Genomic DNA, 21,917 nt, shown 5'->3' on the forward strand with positions numbered 1-21,917 from the left:
AACGTGCACTCCACACGTATCCACACCACATCATACACGACATTCACACGTACACCACATAGAAATTCATCTCCATCTTCCCACAGAAGTTCTGGGGGAACCTGGGAAAGAAAATTTAGAGAAGAGAATTCAGACTATGGGGCACAGTGGGGAAGCTGGCTGGACTCCCCTTGAATTTCGGCGATCTGCCTTAAGAACCATATTAAACCGCTGCCTACAGATCATTGCTGTTGCTTTTACCCATGTAGGTGGTAGTTCTGAAATCAGATCTTTTAGCATATACTGTGTTACTGAAACATGCCAGCAACTACTAGGTACACACCTTGTGTTTCATCAGCTCATATGTTGGGGTAAGAAATGCACTAGCAGAGAAAGTTTAGGAAAAGGATTTAACCACCCCGCGCCCCCCGCCAGAATGACATTTTTATTTTTCTTATAAATATTATTAGATCTTACAGTTTTAAAAAAAGAAAGTGGCTTTTAGTGTCCAAACCTTTGTTCAATCTGCGAAAAAACAGTCTTTTCCAAGATGTGCCTATTACCACCTTTCATAGACCTGCCTCAAGGCTTTAATACATGGAGAAATTGCTGCAGGTGCCTGGCTCCGGGCACTGTTCAACTTTAACACACCAGCATTAACAAGTATGCCTTCTGTCCATGATGACGAGCCCAGACCCGGCAGCAAAAAGTGAATCCAAGCTGAAAACAATTTCTTCGAGTAATGAGTCCTTGATTACTTCAACAGCAGGTCTCAGTGAAACACCTCTTCCCATTGATCACAGCCGAGTTATTTTAATTCTTATGTCTCTGTGAAAGGTCTGGCTATCCCATTGGACTTCCTGCTTTGGAAATACCAAAGGAAATGCTTGCCCCACATATACACTACTGGAAGGCAGTGTGCATGGTAGTTCAACGTGAGGGTTCTGGAACGAGCCTGACAGGCGGAAGCTGAATCCAGCTCTACTGTTGAGCTGCTTCCCAGTTGGGTGTCCTCAAGTGAGTCATTTAGCCCCTTGAAAGTCACAGCTTTTCACAGGTCAATTCAAAGTATCTCTAGGTCGTGAGATTGTAATGAAGATTAACTGACACAAAATGCTAAGAAGAGGAGCTGGCAAAAAGTAAGCCCTCAGTAAGTGGTAGGTCCAGTCAATAGGAAAAATGTTTACAAGAGAACTAGGAGGGTCTGCTCTTCTATTATCAGCAAGAAAATTGAGGTGTTTACATTCATTAAGCATCTTCTGAAGTCAAGACTTTGGCCTTCAATAATCCCATAATGTTAGCAATATTATTGCTTCGATTCTTCGGGTATGGAAACTGATGTTCAGAAAAGTTATAGTGACCTTCTTGCTGTCACACAGGTGACAAACTTGGGATTTGAACATAGGGTGGAATAATCCCAAAGCTCTCTTTCTTTCTACCCCTCTACTACATTGTGCATGTTCTAAAAGCCTCTCCTCATTATCCTACAGAATTGTTACCCTACCACCTAAAGGTCAAGTTAATAATATTGGATGGTTGGGCATCCAACTTTGACTCAGGTCATGATCTCACAGTTCACAAGTTCGAGCCCCGCGTTGGGCTCTGTGCTGACAGCTCAGAGCCTGGAGCCTGCTTCACATTTTGTGTCTCCCTCTCTCTCTGCCCCTCCCCTGCTCATGCTCTGTCCCTCTCTGTCTCTCTCTGTCTGTCTCTCAGAAATAAATAAACATTAATAATAATAATAATAATAATAATAATATCAGTTCATTCCTAGCAAAATGGATCACATGTAGTATAGAATCATGTAACAGAGTGATCTGGGAAAAGGATCCAAAGCCATCCTGATTATGGAAGTGAAGGTCTACTCCAGAGGAGGGGGGAGAGGTCATTGCAGATAGCTCAAGTTCCTGAGTTGCTTCATAAAAACACATCTTCCCAAGACTGTTCCAAAATGCAGAAGGAACTCAACAAGACAATCATGACTTTCTCCTGGTGGCATGTTCAGGAAAAAGACAAAGGAAAATCTGACAGAAAAATGCATAGGAAGGAAGGAAAGAAGGAAGGAAGGAAGAGAGGAAAAGAAGGAGGGACAGGAAGGAGACAGTAAGAAAGAAGATCATTTCATCCCAAAAGAATTGCAAGGGAAACACAAGACCCCACATATCTACCAGTACATCCAAAGGATATTGGGAAAGGAAGAGACGTCCCTCAGGAAGCCAGGATATGAACAAGGCCAGACACCCTGGTTACATAATAGCAGAAGGCCTGTCTTCTTTTTCCAGTTCTTTTTATCTGGCCCAGAGCAAAAAAAGTCTCAGAAAATCAGCCCTCTTAGGGGAGGATTTTTCCGAGTGGCCATTTTCTAGGTGTCCCAAAAGAAAGCTAAGTAAAGTGCTGCCAGAGCTCATGGTGGAACATCACCTCCTTCTCTCTTGTCGACTACAAAAGCTTCCACTTCTTCCACAGGCCACAGAAGCACAGGCCTGGTAAGAGCCTTGGGAAGTGGGGGAGGGGTGGTGTGAAGGTTGCTAGGAAGACGGGAAGAAGAGCTGCCGTGACAAGGGCCCCACGTCCCGGAACGCCGCCCTCTCTGTGGGACTCTGAGATCAGAGTGCCTGCCCCAGCTCTGAGAGTCATTTGACCTTTAGTGCTTTCCTGTCATAGAAGAACACTTGTTTTCAGTTCCAAACAACCAGGGTGCTTCATGTGTCTGTTTTCCACACTCTCGTGTAAATAAGGCGAGATTGTGATGATAGTTCCATGTTCATGCATTTGGAAGAGAAACGCTGCTTTTTCAGGAGCCAGGAAAAAATTCTAGGAGGAAACACCGTTTACGAATGATTAAAAGGCATGCACACACACATGCAGAGAAGAGAGAACAGGTTTAATTTTGTGCTCATGGAGCCATGTCAATGAATAAGACAGTTAAAAGCCAGGAAGGTGAACTCACCTTTGGAACTGATAAGAGCCATTGTTTCCTTTCCCTTTATTCTTTGTTTTGATCTAAGGCTGCCTCTCCTATCACTTTCTTCTTTGACACAGTATCACATTGTCAGCATTGAGACTGAAGAAAATTGTTCATTTCATGTAAGAGCAATACACTCCCCTCCTTTTGTCTTTTTCAAAATCTGTGGCTCATGTTCCATTAACTGCAGTGTTTTACCTTATCTCATTCCTATGAGTAAAGTGGGAATTTCAAGGCCATAATTTAAAATTATTCTGTCCAATTCATTCTAACTGCTCTCACTGCAACATTTATCTCTAGACCTTACTAAAGAGTATATTCAGGCTCACTTGCTGGCTCACAATTGTCATCTTTTTGGAGCAGAGGTCCAATGTAATGAAATGTGACAGCCTTTTGAATTGAGCTCTACAAACTGCCAAATGGATTCTTTGCCATCTTAGAAGCCAGTCTCTACGTTGTTTTATAATTTATTTTACAGGGGACCTGGGAAACTCTGGGTTTTCTAAATACACAATACTAGCTCATTGTCCCAGAACAGTCTTACCAAGATTTATTGCTTTTTCTGATATTCATCTGAACCTTGAGGTTGAAGAGTAACATCTAGTTATCAGACGGAAGCTTCAGTGTGTCCTTCTATCATGTAAGTACCACAGGTGAGGATGAGCACTAATGATGTAGGCTAATACGGCAGCTTTTTACTGTGTGCAATTCAGTTTCAAGAGAAAACTCATCGGCCGACAAGTTGGGTGACCTTCTTCCAGAATGCACCAGCTCCCCCAGATAAATTTTTTAAGAATGGTATCGATTCTGATTACTTGAAACCTATCTTATGCCAACAGCTAAGTAGTTTACTGTCTAGTCTAATTTCTTATTTTAAAAATAAATCAGGTCTCCAAGAAGTTAAGTGATTTCCTGGAATCATATAGATAGTAGATGGCTGAGACTAGGTCATGTCATTTGAATTCCACTTCAATACCCTTTTCACCAACTTGCATAGGCATCCAAATATGTGTAATCATGAACTGTGTTCTAACAAGACTCCACTGTTTCAATAACTAAAAGGGGGCCTTACGATTCAATATAGCAGCTCAGTGATTCTATGGCACTTAATAGAATTCTAAAAATACACAGATTGTTATAGCTTATAACTAACACAAATATCTCTTCTCAGATCACAGCGTGATAGAAACAGAGCTCAAAAGGGTTCTTCCAGGAGCAGTCAAAGGAAAATAAAACTTACCATGTTCTCTGGATCCTAGTCCTGATTGTCACCACTCTTTCTGTGACTCTGGGTAAGTCTTCGGTTTTCACACGTAAAATTGGGCAAGTCTAAAAGAAAGTTGAGATTTTCAGGTGAGTGGTTGAACGAGACGATGACTGACAGTCCTTTCAACACTGAGATTCCATTATTCTCTGATCTGCTTACCAGGAAGTTAGTTGAACACACTCCCCTTACTCACCTCCTCAAGGAGCTTCACTTTTGGCACAGGAGGCACAGTAGAGTTCACTCACAAAGCAGCTCTGATATGGAGAAAACCAACCTATAATCTCAGGTGAGCAATTGTAGCAAAGATAGCTAGCCATTCACCAATATTCACGTCTTCTTTCTGGTATTAAAATCCCCCACACAGATTTTCACTGGGTTCAAGGCCTTCCAACTATCGATGACAATTCTTGGCTTTCCTTGCAACTAGGTGTGGCACTGTGACTAAGTTCTGACTCATGACAAATGAGCCAGAAGTGGTGTGTATAACCTCTAGATTTTACCCTTAACTGGAAGGGATGTGTCCTCCACTTCCTATTTTTTCCTTCCTAATGTCTGTGGGAGAGTCCCTGTAGCCAACACGGACTGAGATAGAAGCTGTGTGTTATATATAACAGAATTAATATACCCATTTTGCACTGCCTACTTCTGGACAGGCACATAAGAGAAAAATATAATCTAATGACTTTGTGAGTGTCTTTGTTCTAACAGCTTCGATGGTTCACCCAATGGTACAGCCCTCAGTGAATGCTGCCATGGAATAAAAATGAAGAATCCAAGCAGGATGCTTCAGACTTAGATTCTATTCAGTAGTGACCAGTAGTGATTAATTGTAATCTAAGGCATCTCAAGTTTCATAGCTCATAAGAAGACTTGATAATTACCAAGACCAATGTGTTTTAATCCAATATATCCTGTAAAATAATGGTATCATGATCCTCATCCTGAATGTATTGTAGCCAAATATACTTTTTAAGAATTCCGATTGTAATAAATGGTCTCACAGAAATGGTATAGACTGAAAACATGGTATAAAATATAAACACTAGGGCCACCAGTAACAAAGTAAGTATTGGGTTTTCATTACCCACCACATTGTCTTTAGAAAAGCATTTATTCAAATAAATAATCTTTGTGAATCTGGAAATCCCAGGAACCAAGGACCAGAGATCACTAGATACCAGTATACTAACAGAACTATTTACAAAATTTTTACTTTACTGGTTAGTTCACTGACACATCTCTCTTTCAACACTGAACTCATTCACAAACCATTATGTGAGTACGTAAAACCAATACCTGGTATCTTCCCAGCATCTAGCTTGAGAATGAAGAATGAACCACAATTTGGACATGATAATTGTGCCAGATACTACAGACTGGTTCACTCAACAACAATTCCAGTCTCCCCTCCTGTAGAATAAAGGCTAGAAACCTAAACCCCACATTCCCCAGAGGGTTGTGCATGGGACCCGGGTTCTTCTAAGCCCACTCACATTTTGTAAGCCACCTGATACCTTACATTAAATCTCCTTCTATTTACACTGGCTAACCTTGATTCTACTTCTGCAGCTAAGAATCCTGACTACCAGGGTGTTATTTTAATTCTCTGCCTCTGTAAGGATTGAAGACATGAGGTTATTAGAACTTATTTGCTATGGCTATTTTCTTATTACTGGCACATTTAACATTAATTATTTTAATAAGGGAATTTTAATAAGGGAAAGAGAAGGGTGCCTGGGTGGCTCAGTCAGTTAAGCGTCTGACGTAAGCTCAGGTCATGATCTTGAGGTTCGTGGGTTTGAGCCCTGTGTCAGGCTTGTGCTGACAGCTCGGAGTCTGGAGCCTGCTTCAGATTCTGTGTCTCCCTCTCTCTCTCTGCCCCTCCCCTGCTCATGTGCTCTCTCTCTCTCTCTCTCTCTAAAAAATAAATAAACATTAAAAAATTTTTTTGTAATAATAATAAGGGAAAGAGAAGGAAGCACCAGTCAGGAGGTGGGGTCATAGATGCTATTTGTGTAAGTCAGAAATGTTAAATAGCTGCCTTCTTTCCAAATTGACTCACTAGACCTCTGCAAAGACACATAGTCATTTTCACACTGGTCTCAGTGTGGAAACCAATGCTGCGAGACTACAGAGCACAACTGAGCTTTTGGATGTAGTGCTTTAATAATTTGTTATACTTCCAGAGGCTAAATGAGTAAGCAGTGGGAGCTAGTCTTAGAAACCGTATGGACAGAGGGGTTGTTAAGCCTGTTGCGTGTAAGTTTGTAGTTCCCAAAATATGGTCCCCAACCAGCAGCAGCACGTGGTAAGTTCTCAGAAATACAAATTCTCACCTGCATGCACACACCCCAGACCTACAGAATCAGAAACTCAGGCTTGGACCCAGGAATCTGTTTTAGCAAAGCCACAAGATAATTCTGATGTGTGCTCAAGTTTGAGGACCACTGATACAAGTTGACTGACCCTAGCTGAGGCTAAATGGGGTTTAAGAAGAATAGTGGCAGTGTAAGAAAGGAAAAAGACAATTGAAGAAACTGAGCTTTGATCACAAAGGAGGCTCATGTCAGAATATAACTTTAAATATTTTCCCATATGAAATGGAGAAAGCATTAGGAGAAAGAGCATTGTGCTGGAAATTTAAATTATTGAATCTGAATGTGGGATTTTTAACTAATAATTAAGTAACTTTAATCACTTAAGTTTTCTGGGATTCCATTTCCTCATTTGTAAAATGAAGTAATGGGATAAGATGTTCTCCAACATTCACAAATTCTGTTTTCTATCAGTGCGGGACAAAAGTAACACTGTTATCCCTCATTAGCACCATATTGCTTCCTGAGTATCGTGACCTTTTTAGTATAAACCTGATGATAGAACTTTTCTAGCATTCTGTTTCTCTACTTAGGACCGGTACCTCGATGGAAAATTGCCAAAAGATACATGCAGTTCACCACCTTGAGTTAATGGTCCAGAAGTATACTCCAGCTTAATTCAAGACTGGTGAAATCCTCTAGATATCTGAAAGGCCATATGTAACATATACAACATATTGGAAATTACTAATATTTTAGAAATATGTACAAATTACTTGTATGTGTCTATAATTGATGATTTTGATTATATGTGGGACTTGAACGTTAGGGACTAGATTTGCACACGTCAAGATCCTCTGTGTGTGTTAATTAAATGCTTTAATCTACTTCCAAAATTTAAGAATCGAGAATCGCTGGCATTCAGCCACAGCTGAGGCAGGTAGTAATTACACTTGGGAAAACCACAAAATTACATCCTTTAACAATGTGGAAACATTGCAACATTGACAGGAGATTGTGTCCACTCAGTGAACTTGGGAATTACAGAGGAAAAAAGCCATCTGTGTAATTGAAGTTCAAGTGCATGACGGAAAGGAGAACTTGGCCAAACTATGAAGCAGCAGGACCCAAGAGTTAATGAGTTAATGAATTTGTTGAAGATGGAAATGCAAACACACCGCATAGCTATCAAATAGTAGATTAATAAAGAACGCCAGAAGGGTGCATACAGCAAACATGTGTGATCCTTAAGCGTGAGCCTGTATCTTTCTTCCGACCACTTCACTTAATAAATATTAGTATTTAGTAAACAGTTGAGATGGGATGAATAAAAATTGAGAATGAAAATATTTTAACTCTTTGTGTATGATTACAAAGAAACACAAATTTTAGCTGTATTTTAAGCAGCGGCAAGTTGCTTTACTTTTAATGAACCTAAAACATAATATTTTTGCAATGCCAGTGGAGTGGCACTTAATTGTTTTATTATGTTGAAACTTGTGGAATTACAGAGATTCACTGCTTTTGGCCTGCAAAAATGGCAAATTTAAATGGCCCCAAGGGTCTTCTTCTTTTTCTTTTTTCTTTTTTTGTCTAGGAGGTATCATCTGCATCTTAAAAACTGACCAGCACTGTGTTTGTAAACACTGAATCACAAAGAGTGAATGAATCCTGGCATTAGCAAGGATGGAGCTATTATGTTATCAAGAACCACACCTCCCCCCCCCTTAAGATACATGACTGCCGATTATCGACAGGTGTAATTTCAGAGCAGAAACCTTCTTAAGAAATAAATAAAACATAGTGCTCTTCTGGAGCTGCTAGAAGAATATAATTAGAAAAGACTCCTAAGAAGGTTTTGAAATGAGATCATGGAGGGGCTCCTGGCTGGGTGGCTCAGTCAGTTGAGTGTCCGACTCTTGATTTTGGCTCAGGTCATGATCTCACAGCCGTGAAATTGAGCCCCGCATTGGGTTTGGCAGTGAGCATAGAGACTGCTCGGGATTCTCTTTCACCCTCTCTCTGCCCCCTCCCCTACTCACGTGCACACACATACACTCTCTTGCTCTCTTTTTCCAAATAAATAAACATTTAAAAAAAATAAGTAAACGAATAAATAAAATGAGATCATGGTGATGGTTGCACAACTCAGTGGATATACTAAAAACTATTGAATTATATACTTGAAAAAGTTGAATCTTATGCTATATCTATTATACCTCCACAAAGATGTTGTTTGCTTGTTTGGGGGGTTTTGTTTGTTTGTTTTTTCATAAAAGACTGGAGCTACAGAGAATGGAAATACAAATGCAGTAGGTGGACCATTTGGGGGAGGAAGAGGAGGAGGAGTGCATTACTTGCCAAACCCCAGACACCTGCCTGCTTGCTATCCAACCCTCACAGCATCATGTCTGAGAAGACCGCATATTGCAGCTCATATCCTTGCCAAGTCATGAAAGTAAATATACATGCAGTATTAATAGCCTCTGGTATTTTCAGCACAATACTTGAACTCTGGAAAGGGATCCCCTGAACATTCCTAACTGAAGCATGGTGAGAAGTGTCACCTTTGCAGACACCATTTGAGTCTTTGTGGGAATGATCTTTTTCAATCCATTTGTCCAGTCAAGTTCATATGGCTGGTTCTAGGACATAGAGTAAATGTAAGAGTTACCTATAAGAAGTGACTCTTCACGTGGGGGGAGAAGTCGGGAATCCTAGATGAAAGGCCGAAATACTTAGAAAACTGTAGATGTGCACAGACTCAATTTCACACACAACATCAAGGGCCCAGAGCCTTTGAATCCCTTCCATGGACTGCAGATTAGGAATCCTTGGTCTGTTTTCTATAGCATGTCTCCACTGCATTCTGTTAGAGTCATTTAGAGAAACTGAACATTGAAAACTAAACACTAGAACCTTGGAAATACTCCAAAGAGGACACCTTTTCTTTCACTATCACAAATACTGGTCTTTACGTTCCTGACTGGAATCTATAGCACTTTCTAATGGAATGTAAATGGCATCTGATAAGGGACGGAAAGAACCTGGCAGACTAAAATCATAATTCCTTTGTTTTCCTTGCCTTTGGCTTCTCTCTGTTTTTTATTTTCCACTTGTCATCGCATACGTTATTATTACATCCTTTGACACTGCATCATCCCTTGATACCTGGGCGAGCATATATATCTTAAAAATTGTTTAGGGGCGCCTGGGTGGCGCAGTCGGTTAAGCGTCCGACTTCAGCCAGGTCACGATCTCGCGGTCCGTGAGTTCGAGCCCCGCGTCAGGCTCTGGGCTGATGGCTCGGAGCCTGGAGCCTGTTTCCGATTCTGTGTCTCCCTCTCTCTCTGCCCCTCCCCCGTTCATGCTCTGTCTCTCTCTGTCCCAAAAATAAATAAAAAACGTTGAAAAAAAAAAATTAAAAAAAAAAATTGTTTAGAAACCCTATTGTTAATAATAGCCACTTCCATCAATTATCACTCACAATTACAATATGTAGCAAAAGACATTTGGAGAGACCAAGAACTGAGTCATTTCTTAAAACTTGTTACCTGGCTCTGATCATGCTGAGTATGGATGTCAAGACAGATTTTGAATGTATTTGAAAGCATCTATTTTTTAAAAGGGGATGGAATTGGGGCGCCTGGATGGCTCAGTCGGTTAAGCGTCCGACGTCGGCTCAGGTCATGATCTCGCGGTCCGTGGGTTCGAGCCCCGCGTCGGGCTCTGTGCTGACAGCTCAGAGCCTGGAGCCTGTTTCAGATTCTGTGTCTCCCTCTTTCTCTGACCCTCCCCTGTTCATGCTCTCTCTCTGTCTCAAAAATAAATAAATGTTAAAAAAAAATTTAAAAAGGGATGGAATCAAAAGTGGTAGGAATTATTAAGCACCTACTGTATTGTCAGCACTAAGTTTAAATGGCATGGAGAACACAAAGGAAAAATAGTTTCTTCCATCAGAGAACTTACCAGCAATTGAGAAGACAAGACAGACAAATAAAGGGCAATGAGAGAATGAAAGAACAATTGGCTCCAAGTATTCAAATTCATAATCCATTAACAAAAAGTTGCAAGTAAAAAGAAAAGTGTTTTATGTTCTATTATTTGCTTGCACCAAAATCTGAAGGCTTTATGAATACTGCCCTGAAAGAGCCAAATTTGTGTTGGGGGGGGGGGGGGGGACGGGCAACATATGTCAACAATCACCAATAAGCATTTATTTCCTGGCACTCTGTACAACTCCTTGCCACTTAACAAATTCACAAGTCATGGCCCTCGTACCTAAGGCCCTCACAATCCAAGTTTGTTTTCCAATTGAAGAGGAAGAAAAAGTGCTTTATTTTTTGGCTACTTGAAGTTCCAACAGGAAATATCAAAGGAGAAATCTGTTCTTGCAAGATTCTCAGCCAGAAACAGAAACATTTCCATCAAAACTATAGCAAATAGGACTGTTCTCCTGAGATTTCTAACCTAATTAGTCAGATGAAAACACCTTTCAGATATTCCTTTGCTAATGTGTTTAGAGATGATAAAAAATCGTGCAGTGTATTTTCTCCTTTGCTATCTATGGAACACAGGCTGTGTCACTTGAGGTAAAAGGAGGCTGACGAAAATGAATTTGTGGGTCATTTGGAAAGAAAGCAGGACTGGAATGAAAATAAAGGAGCCCAGACTAATTCTCAGAGATTCCCAACCAATTCTCATCTAACTTCTACTAATACTGGATGGTTTGTACTTCTAAACCAAATGGCAAGATTGAGTGGGTAGTTCTGAGTTAGTTGAGTGAGGTTAATCGAATCAAGCAGGATTTTACCACAGGATCTTTTGTGTAATAACAACCCCAACCTGGACCAGAGTCAGCCAATGAGAGCATGAGCAGGGGAGGGGCAGAGACAGAGGGAGACACAGAACTCAAAGCAGGCTCCAGGCTCTGTGCTGTCGGTACGGTACACTCGGGTCTCGAACTCACAGACCGCGAGATCATGGCCTGAGCCGAAGTCAGACCCTTAACCAACTGAGGCTCCCTGGTGCCCCGACAATTACTTAAACAAGCAGTCCAGTCCAGGTTAAGAAATACGATATATCAGCTCCGGAGAAGCCCCTGTGTGTACCTCTCCCCCAGAGATTACCACTATCTTTACTTGTGTTAATCATTTTCTTGTTTTTCTTATAGTCTATACTACTTTTTTAAGCATTTCTAAACAATGTAGTTTGGTTTTGTCTGGCTTTGAATTTTATAGGAAGAGAATCATAATGGAGGTGTTTTCTATGCCATGGTTCCTTTGTTTAACCTTATAATTGTGACAAGTTCCATGATATTGCCTGTAACTATTGTTTGTTCATTTGCATTACTGTTTAGCATTCCTTGTATTTATCCATTATCCTGGGGCCCATAGGCAAATTCTCTAGGGTATATTCTGGAATTGCTGGGCCATATGGTATGTATATCTTCAGCTTTCCTCTATAATTCTAAGCTTTCTTTCAGTGTGGATTTTACATCTTAATTTTAGCCCATCTGGTCAGTATAGCATTACCATTTCAATTTTCATCTTTCTAATTGCTAATGAGGCTGAGCACCTTTTTCTAGGTCTACTGGCCTCCTTCATTTTTAATTTAATCATCAACATCTCACATTCATACACAACCAGTAACGTGACTATTTTCCAATCATTTTGGAATGATTTCTTCCCTATGATTTTAAAACTATCATATCAAATTTTCTTCAGTTTTAACCAGGCATTGAAACAGCCTGCAAAAGATAAAATATTTTTTCGTTACGTCTGCAGCCTAATGTAATAAAGAAATGTTTTTAAGTCCCAGCCTGTATCTAGTCCTTAAACTAATCATGGTGAAGTTGTACAAAGATAAATAATGAAACTTGAACTGTTCTGCCACAAAAAGAAGCCTGTTTAGCACAGAAACTGAGGACTGAAGATCCATCAATGCAGGGCATTATGAAAGTAGCTTATTGAATTGGTTTCTATTTTCTGAGTGCAACTGCAGACTTTGATATTTAGGGTAACACTAGTATTCTCTTCTTCTAACTGAAAGAGGCCTACAATTTCAGAGTAAGAAAGATGTAATGTGCTATTCTGTTTCTTATACAGGCAACCATTAACTATTTACCTCACATGCCCCAAATGGTCAAGGGCAAGCTACGCTCTCACTGATCAAGAGCATTTTCTGAAAGAGTCTCTATTTTGCAGAAATGTGGCCTGCTCTGTATCTGTATAACCTTGAGCATACAGAGCAGAGCCTCCCTGTGCCTGGCATTAATCTTTTAATCCTCTTAGATCATTTGGTTTATTGTCCTAATCTGCCTGTTTTCATTGTCTTTCTATTACAAATCAAAAAGAATCTAGCAAGTACTAGAAAATATTTTTATAAAAGGAATTCGAGACTGCTAATTTGGTGGATATAAACTTAAACAAAACTGTTTCCGTTTCTTTCTCAAATCCCGTGCATGTATATCCATCTTCTAGGGGGGTTTCTCTCCTTTATGAAAAAAACAAATTTTTCTAAGACCTATCCACAAAGTAAGTATGCTGTTAAAGTACATAACTATAGGGAATACGCTTGAAAGTCAGACAATTCAAACTGCGTAATTGCACACACAGCAAAGAACTTGTTCAAAGACCTGCGTCTTCCGGGGAATTTTGTTTATTTTGCTTTTTCCTGTCTTTTTCAGAGTGAATACCAGACTTACCAAGGAGCACTAAATTCAGTATATAAAGGAAAAATAACTTGTATGTGAGATGTGATGTAAAAGCAACTAGCCAACTGTCACTTAGAGGAAAATAAAACCGATTGCTGAGCCCAAATTGAATAATACATTTATTCAACAGTTGCTTCAGGAAGCCTGGGTGGCTTGTTCCATTAAACGTCCGACTCTTGATTTCGGCTCAGGTCATGAGCTCACGGTTTCGTGAGTTCAAGCCCCACATGAGGCTCTGCGCTGACAGCACAGAGCCTGCTTGGGAAACTGTCTCCCTCTTTCTCTCCGACCCTCTCTCATTTGCTCTCTCAAAATAAATAAAAACAAACTTGAAAAGAACAGATAGGGGCAGTGGGGGCGAGAAAAAAAAAGAACAGTTGCTTCATCTGGCCGTTGGCTTACTGTCTTCAAGAAGCACATCAGAGAAGTAGAATTGCCTCAGGTGTGTTAACAACATACTCTTTATCAGTGGTGTGTACATGAGGCAATTTTCCTAAATGGGCAACTGCTTTTAGATTTCTAGCAAACGTTTCTGACAAGGAGAGTTTTACTTCATTTTATATCACAATATGTTGAACTATTCTTTTGAAACCCATTTCATGTTTGAGACATGATATCAAATACAATATTCCTAGTACCTAGCACAGTGATAAGTACTTAGTACACATTTAAATTTTTTAAAATAAATAAGTGAATTTTGTAGCCTACAACTTACTTCATTTTGAAGGTTTAACTTGAAAAGTATGGTATACTCATTGTTTTTAAATCACAGCATATACAATTTTTGGTTTAGTCTGGTTAAGGCTTTATAACCAGAGCAGAGCAAGAGAATCTTTCATGAACTTTCTCTCCAACAGCCAGCATAAGCTTCAATAATCCAGTCAGGAGATTTTAAATTATAAAAATAATGACTGAAGCCTTGTCTCTCTCATTGGAGGGGAAAAAAAATCTCTCTAATAACATTACAGGAAGGATAATTTAGCCCCTTTATCCAAATGCCTCACAGTATATTGGAAAGAACATGGACACTAGCTCCACTCACATTTATTCAGCAAATATCTGTTGAAAACCTATGTCAGGTATTGTGTCAAAAGTGAGCAAAGTAGACAAAAAGTAAAGGAAAGACAAACAAGCAGGTCTGGCCAATCTTACCTTTGTTTGGCATGTTCCATTCAGCCTTGTGTTCAAAATTCATTTTTACCACTTAAATGACTTTAGACAAACTGAGATCCCAAAGCCTCAACGCAACCTGTCATTTGCCTGCTTTCGAAAGAGAAACTGATGTCTAAAATATTGTACTTATATCTTAACTTTACTGTATGACAAACAACCGTCCAACCTGGACCCGAAGTGGCAATTCACTCCCAATGTCAAGGAGACATTGGAGAGTGGAGGGAGCTGTGTCAGATACAGCACATGGCCCTTGGAAGTGGCGTGGGAAGCTCATTCCTCAGCTCCAGTCACACAGATAATACAGGTCCAGCACGACCAATCCTCTCCATTTCTCAATTTCTCAGAAAGTTAGACTTATGCTTTAGCATTGGAGAAAAAAAAATTTTTTTCCCAATTATAAGCACTCTGAAAAGTCCAACAAAACACATCTGATGGTCAGACGTGCCTTGTGTACTCCTGCTTGGGCCTCCACTAAACATCTACCCTAAAATAATTTTGTGTGTCTGTATGTGTGTGTTGGTTGGAGGTGGTGGTGGTGAGGAAATCAAGGGCATCATGTCCTACAGAGTGGAGAAGTGGAAAAGAAAAGAATGTGAAAGTTTAGGTCTACTAGAAGTTGAGTTCACATGTTGCCTTGCTTCTTTTCATTAGTTGAAATAATTTATAACCTCTAATTATAAATTAATTGAGATCATTCAGAGCTCTTATAGTAACTTCCCCTCTTCATGAAATCGACCGTGATAGATTTTATTAATTTATGACATCATATCTAACAAAGTTTTGGTGGCTCTAAACTTCTCAAAACCACCAGAGGAACTTGGCAAAATTACTTCCGTGTGTTCCAATTCTGGTGTCCAGCTTAATTGCTTGACTTGATAGAAGATGATAGAAGGGGTCCTATGCCAGTTAGTTTTCTGTCAACTTGACTGGGCTAAGGGATGCCCAGATAGCTGGTAAAATGTTGCTTCCTGGCATGTCTGTGACGGTGTCTCTGGAAGAGATTACATTTGTATTAGTAGACTGAGTAAAGAAAGATCCTCACCAATATAAGTGGGAACACCATGAGCCAATTTCTGAAATAAATAAATACATAAATCCATCCTAATTATATTTCTCTGGAGAACCCTGTCTAATACAGATATTTTGGTATTTTGGTGAGATTAGTATTTGAAATGATGGGATCAATGAAGTGGGTGACCCCTCCCCCAATATGGGTGGGCATCATCCAATGCATTTAGCATCTGAATAGAACAAAAGACAAAGGAAGGAGGAATCCATCCCCCTTTTTTTTTCCTGTCTCACTGATGAAGCTGGGATGTCTCATCTCATCTTCTTCCTTTGAACATCCACTACCCAGGTTCTCAGGCCTTCAAACTGGGACTGAATTACATCACCAGTTTTCCTGGGTCTCCAGCTTCTAGAGGGCAGATCATGGAACTTCTCAGCCTCCATAATGACATGAACCAACTTCTCGTGAGAAACATATCCTATTAGCTTTGTTTCTCTGGAGGACCCTGACTAATACAGGTTCTTTTCTGAACCAGAGTAAAAATGTTGCAGACCAGACTGACTCTGGCCAACCCAGGGAGTTTGCTGATTTCCTGCGTCTCAGCTTTCATTGCCTCATACTGTGACTATCAAAATCTCATCTTCACCATATTTCACTCCCAACATGCTACATTTTTAAATCCTTAATTAATTTTTGGCTTAAATGGAGCATGTTCATAATTCTTCTTTATAAAAATATATTTTAGTAAAAGCTGGTACTTAACTGAACCTTTTTTCAATTTCAGTTGGTCCAATACTTACCTACACTTAACTACTGAAAGAACAACTCTAGCAAGAACAGCCATTCCTAATCAGTGCCAACTGTTCTTTAAAAAAAATGTCAAAGTATTTCATATCAATGACCTGAAATGACAATAACCTGGATTTCTGACAGCCTACAAGAATAAAAAGGTTTCTTTTCTTGATAATTACACCACATCTGGATAGTGGCGAAATGGGAAGAGTTTCAATGACTCAGTATTGTACAACACCAAAGGGGTAGGGGAAAGACAAGCAAGCACAAGGAAACTAAGACCCGCCAACTTCCTTATTTCAAAGAAACAGAAGTACTGAGAAATGGAAGCTAACTCTATATTATCCAGAAACGGCTTTCAGCTCTCTGATCTTCCAAATCAGTGTTAGTTTTCTGATACTGATGAAATAATTTATTAATCTCCAGCAAACTCTCAGTTGCACACTCTGAAATGGAAAGATGGAGGTGATACAGAAACATCACATGGGAAAGAATCAGTGGAATATTTTTTTTTCAAGTACTGTACATGTTTGGCTTTGGCAGGAACCTCATGCTTTCATGTAGTAACATTATATTTCCTTTCCTAATCAAGTTTGGATTAGTTGAAATGAAAATTAGTTTCTGTTTCCTAAGCCACTGAAAACAAGGGAGGATGGCTTAGAGCATTCTTCTGGCTAAAGCGATTGCTGTTTAACCAAGGACGTGCCACAAAGCAGAATCCCACACTCGGATAATCTGGAGCTCAATTTAACACAATTCTGCATAAAAGAAATCCAACATTCATGACTAAGAGAACCCAACTCAAAAGCAATAGCATCACCTTCCTTCACTCCCACCAAGTGAAAATAAACTGGAGAATGGCTAGGCTCCAAAACAGTGAGTTGCTAATCATCATGGTTTTCGCCTCTTTCAGAGGAAATGAGATGTAATCCAACGCCTGCATGTGCCTTTTCAGGAAATTGCTCATCTGTCTAATTAAGCTCTTCTTTCTTCACAGGTCTGCAGATACACTGAACAGACATATGGTTTCCAGAAAACCTTCTTGCCCTCTTTCTGTTGGTCACTGGAAATTTCTGAGGTGATGGAATCTCCTTAAAATGGAGATTTTTTTTTAATCTCCATTTTAAGGAGATTCCATCACCTTGTATTAATCACTGGCTACACTTCACTGACACTTCATTAGAAAGTGTCATTTCCTATCGGGAAGCACTTTTGAAAGAGCATAAATTAAAAGGCCTTAGAGACAATGCAGATGGCTTCATAAACCTTGTCACTAGAACTACCATAGAGCATCTAGCTGCTCACAGACTCCAAGTTTATATGTACTCAGGCAAGAATGTTCCAGCTTGTTTATTTGCTTTTCCAGTGGAATAAGTATTGCACTTTGACCTCTCCTCCTTTCATAGCATACCACAGAGAACCTGCCCTCTGTCCTACCTTCCACCAATTACCTTTGCTTTATTTCCTGTCCTTGCAAAGTTAGTATAACCTACTTCACTTCTACCACAATCATTTACCATTTCCTTCCTTCTGAGTCAGCTTCTCTATTTCTACTTCAATTAAAGAACAATGTAACAGACATTTTTGGAGTCCAATGTCAGATGCTGGGGACATGAAGCAAAATAAGATGAATATTTTGTCCTCAAGAAACTTGCAGTCCACTGGGAAGAAAAATACCGAATTAACCCCAACCCCCTCATCCCATTACAACACGTGTTAAAAAAGAAAAAGAAAAAAAAGAAATGTCTTATAAAGAGCATGTTAAAGAAGCCAAGAGGAAGATGCAAGACGGACTTATCCTCTCTACTTCTGGAAAAAAACTATTATTACTTTGAAATGCTTTGATACGTTGCCAATAATACTGCTTAAATATATGGTCATTCGTACATAATTAGAGAAGGGTGGCTACCAAGCGTCCTCTGCCACTGGCCTATTGAATCTAAAATACTTACAAGAAAGAAAGCTGATTCTTATTTGTGAAGTTACATGCACACAGAATATAATAATAAGTGAAGTTAAAAGAAACGAAGATCATAGCACTGAAGTCTGTTGAAGCCAATACAGGGATAATAGTACAGGCCTAGAACCCACGTCTCATTCAGCTTTACCCTCTGCGTAACCTACCTTGAATCAAAACTGCACAACTCCTTAGATCTGTTGAAAGGCATCACAATAGAGATAATTATGGGCCTTCAAGCAAATCTCTGAATTTGAGATTTAACATTCCAGTAGTTCTGGAATGCTTTCAGCTCTATTCATGCACACCAAAATGGTTGGGAAAGGATTTAGTTCATCTCAGTGCAACCCAAGCCTGTAGTCTCCTAACATCTGCTACGTTTATAGGGTCAGAGCAGATCCAGGCTGAGTCAGTTCCATTGCATTCAACAATTATTTGAGCCGAGGGAGTCCTTATTATTTGAACCTACATTATGCCCCATCTCACAGTTACCTGGTCGCTTGGGGAAGCACTGAGGCACCATCCCACAAAAATATTCACAAAGGGGCAGACTGATCTCTTGTAATACTCAGTCGCCACTTACCCTTCACTTGGCCCTAGCTTATATCTCCACCCATCACATCAATACCAACTGTGACTTACAGTTTAGATGTTGTAGACATTTAATCAAACAATGCAAATGCAATGCACTAGATTGCCAAGGAAAATGACAAACATTGCAAAAGTAGTATTTCATAAGATTGGTGAAAGTGATTTTGGAAAACTCCTTGGATCACACACAGAAAAAATGAATTGCCAGAGGTGAATCTATTAAAAATTAATGAATAGGAGGGGCACCTGGGTTACTCAGTCAGCTCAACATCTGATTCTTGATTTTGGCTGAGGTCATGATCTCACAGTTCATGAGATCCAGCCCCACGTGGGGCTCTACGCTGACAGAGCAGAGCCTGCTTGGGATTCTCTCTCTTCCTCTCTCTCTGCCCCTTTCCCACTCAAGTGCAGTCTCCTCTGTCTCTGTCTCTCTCAAAATAAATAAACTTAAAAAAAAATTATGAACAGGAAATCAAAAAAGATATGGGTGTGATAGGTATGGCAAAAAAAAAAAAAAGAATTATTTGATAAAAGAGATTAACAGAGTCCTTTAGGATAATTGAGAAAGCCCTCACTTAAGGCAAAAAAATAACCTTGATTGTAATACAAAATGTATACATCCATTAAGTGAAGATTTCAATATTGCTGTAGTATCATTTTGTTAGAAAATGAGGCTGAAAAAGAATGATCAGTATTTGACTCCTTTCTGTTTTCTTAAAATACTAAATATGGTTTTTTTCCAGTAACGGATACAATTTTCTCTTTCTTCAACTGGCCATGCTAAACTTAATGAAAATGGTAAGCATTAACAAGGTTCTGGGAAAGATGGACAGTGTGCTTAGGAGAATAGTTTGACAATATCTATCAAGATTTTTTTTTTTAATGTAGTTGACTCACAATGTTACATTAGTCTCAGGTGTACAACATAGTGATTCAACAAGTCTGTATATTACGTTCTGCTCACCACAAGTGTAACTACCATCAATCACCCTACAAGGCTCTTACAATACCATTGACTACCTTTCCATTGCTGTACCTTTTCTCCCTGTGACTTGTGCCATAACTGGAAGCCTGTACCTCTGCTCCCCTTCATCCATTTTGCCCGTCTCTCCATCCCCCACTCCTTTGGCGACCATCAGTTTGTTCTCCGTACTTCTGGGTCTGATCCTGCTTTTTGTTTGTTTAGTCATTGTTCTGTTCTTAGAGTCCACATATAAGTGAAATCATATGTCATTTTCTTTCTCTGACTTGTTTCTAAAGTGCTAAATACAATTTGACTTAAATTGATTTAAATATAAGCAAGAACAAACAAATGATCACCAGGAGATCTAGTTTCCCTTCGAAGGCACAGAACCAATCATACTTCTTTTTCATTATTCTTATAAAAAAATATTTTAAGTCGATTCATTTTCAAGAGACTTAAAGATGTATATTTAAATATGCATATGTATATATTTAGTAATTTTCCTCGGATAATGAAGACCCATTCGCTATTGCAGCCATGGTCCTTGTCCTGAAGAAGCTTCTGAAATCCTGCCAGGCTGCATCACCCATCAAGTCACAGGTGAGGGCTATGGCTGCAGCTAGTGCAGAGGAGTCGTCCGAATGTTGCTCCCACATATCTGTGGTCAATTAACTTGGTGCTGATGAGAGGGTTTTTGCTACTTATTGTAACCTAGGCTTTTCCTCTGATTACAAGGAAGGACCTACACACTAACTTCATTTTCCCAGGACTAATGAAAGAACATCCATCAAAGAAAAAAGTCTCTATTGAATTCCAGGTGCCTCAGGTGGCTAAGGATGCTTAGTTGGAAAGGTCAGGTGCAATACTACAAGGCACATGCAAGCACAAGAGGATCCTGCCCTAAATCAGCCTTTGGGTAAAGCAAACAGCCTCCTCCACCCCAAACACCCTGGCCCTCTGGTCATGGAAAGTTTTCTGGAACTCTATTGGAAAAACTCTGGTCTCTCTACCATAGGCTACAAAGCCCTCCATGGGAATCAATTTTATATCAGCCCTTTTCTTCTGAAGAGGTAACCTTGTACAACATAAAAGAGCCCAGATGTTTGGAGTCACTCAGGTGAGTGTCAAATTCCACCTCTGTATTTACAAACTGTGTAACTGGGACACATTTCCTACCCTTTCAAAGCCTCAGTTTCCACCTCTGTGATATAAAAGTAATAAAAGCTACCTCACAGAGCGGCCAAAAGACTACAAATGAAGCAATGGCTCTGAATGCCCAACAATGTGCAGGCTCCGCAGTAGGCACACTTTTAAAAAGAAGTTAGTTCCCACCACTTCCCCCAGGGCTAGAGAGATTATGGGGAAGCAGAACCCCTCTGGCACCTGGTGGGAAAGGAGGAAGTGAAAGGCGAGTAAGGGAGCGAGGAGGAAATGGAGAGGGTGAGACCCACTAGCCTTGCCAGCCCCCCCTCTCCCCCACCCTGTCCTGTTTCACCCATGACTGCTTCTCATTTCACAGGGATGAGGGTGATGTGTCAGAAAGTACAAACTCAGTGCATCTGACTCAGAAACCGGGCCAAGTTGTCCAGTTTAATACATAATCATAAATAAATACAATCACCCTGATCTAATTCCGAGGCATGGCCACTCCCAGCCGAGAGGTTCTCCTATCACTGGAAGGAAACCCGCTCCGGCCGGCATGTGACGGTTGCTAATGGTTTTCTAATCTCAGTGTCAAACCTTTCATGAATGAGGCTTGATGTGTGTGTGTGTGTGTGTGTGTGTGCGTGTGTGTTTTAAAATGGTATATAAAAGAAGGTCTTTTTCAGAACTTGGAAAAACATAGATTCAACAAAAAACTGGCCAATGTTTATGTTAGTCTTTATCTTCAAGGTCTGAGTACTTTCATCTGTAATCAGTCAACAAATATTTATTAAACCCTGAGAATATTTGCTGTGCCAGGCACTGTGAGTAATACAGAAGAGGCAGAAGGTGTGGACTCCACTCTCAAGAAAACTGCAACCAGCTGGGGTGCACAAGACCAACCCCAGTATGAAATAACTGGCCAATGGGACAAGACAAAACCTCTATGCTCTAGTGATGGTGTGCAAGAACATCTCCTGCCTCAGAAAGTTGTCCTGAAGTTCACCTACCATGATACAGAGAAGGCTCCCAGCAGGAGCAAGTGTG

At 40.0% G+C, this 21,917-nt stretch overlaps 2 long non-coding RNA genes across 2 annotated transcripts; one reads left to right on the forward strand and one right to left on the reverse strand.

Moving 5' to 3' along the window:
• Nucleotides 1–1,725: 1,725 nt before the first annotated feature.
• Nucleotides 1,726–4,503, reverse strand: LOC132693996 (uncharacterized). The gene is made up of 3 exons (XR_009617102.3): nt 4,405–4,503; nt 4,185–4,273; nt 1,726–2,793 (listed from the first exon to the last, which is right to left on the reverse strand). It is a non-coding gene; the product is annotated as an uncharacterized LOC132693996 (long non-coding RNA).
• Nucleotides 4,169–5,249, forward strand: LOC132693997 (uncharacterized). The gene is made up of 3 exons (XR_009617103.2): nt 4,169–4,236; nt 4,374–4,497; nt 4,920–5,249. It is a non-coding gene; the product is annotated as an uncharacterized LOC132693997 (long non-coding RNA).
• Nucleotides 5,250–21,917: the final 16,668 nt, after the last annotated feature.

This window comes from Panthera onca, chromosome B4, assembly GCF_046562875.1.
Source record: "Panthera onca isolate mPanOnc1 chromosome B4, mPanOnc1 haplotype 2, whole genome shotgun sequence".
Taxonomy (NCBI): Eukaryota; Metazoa; Chordata; class Mammalia; order Carnivora; family Felidae; genus Panthera; species Panthera onca.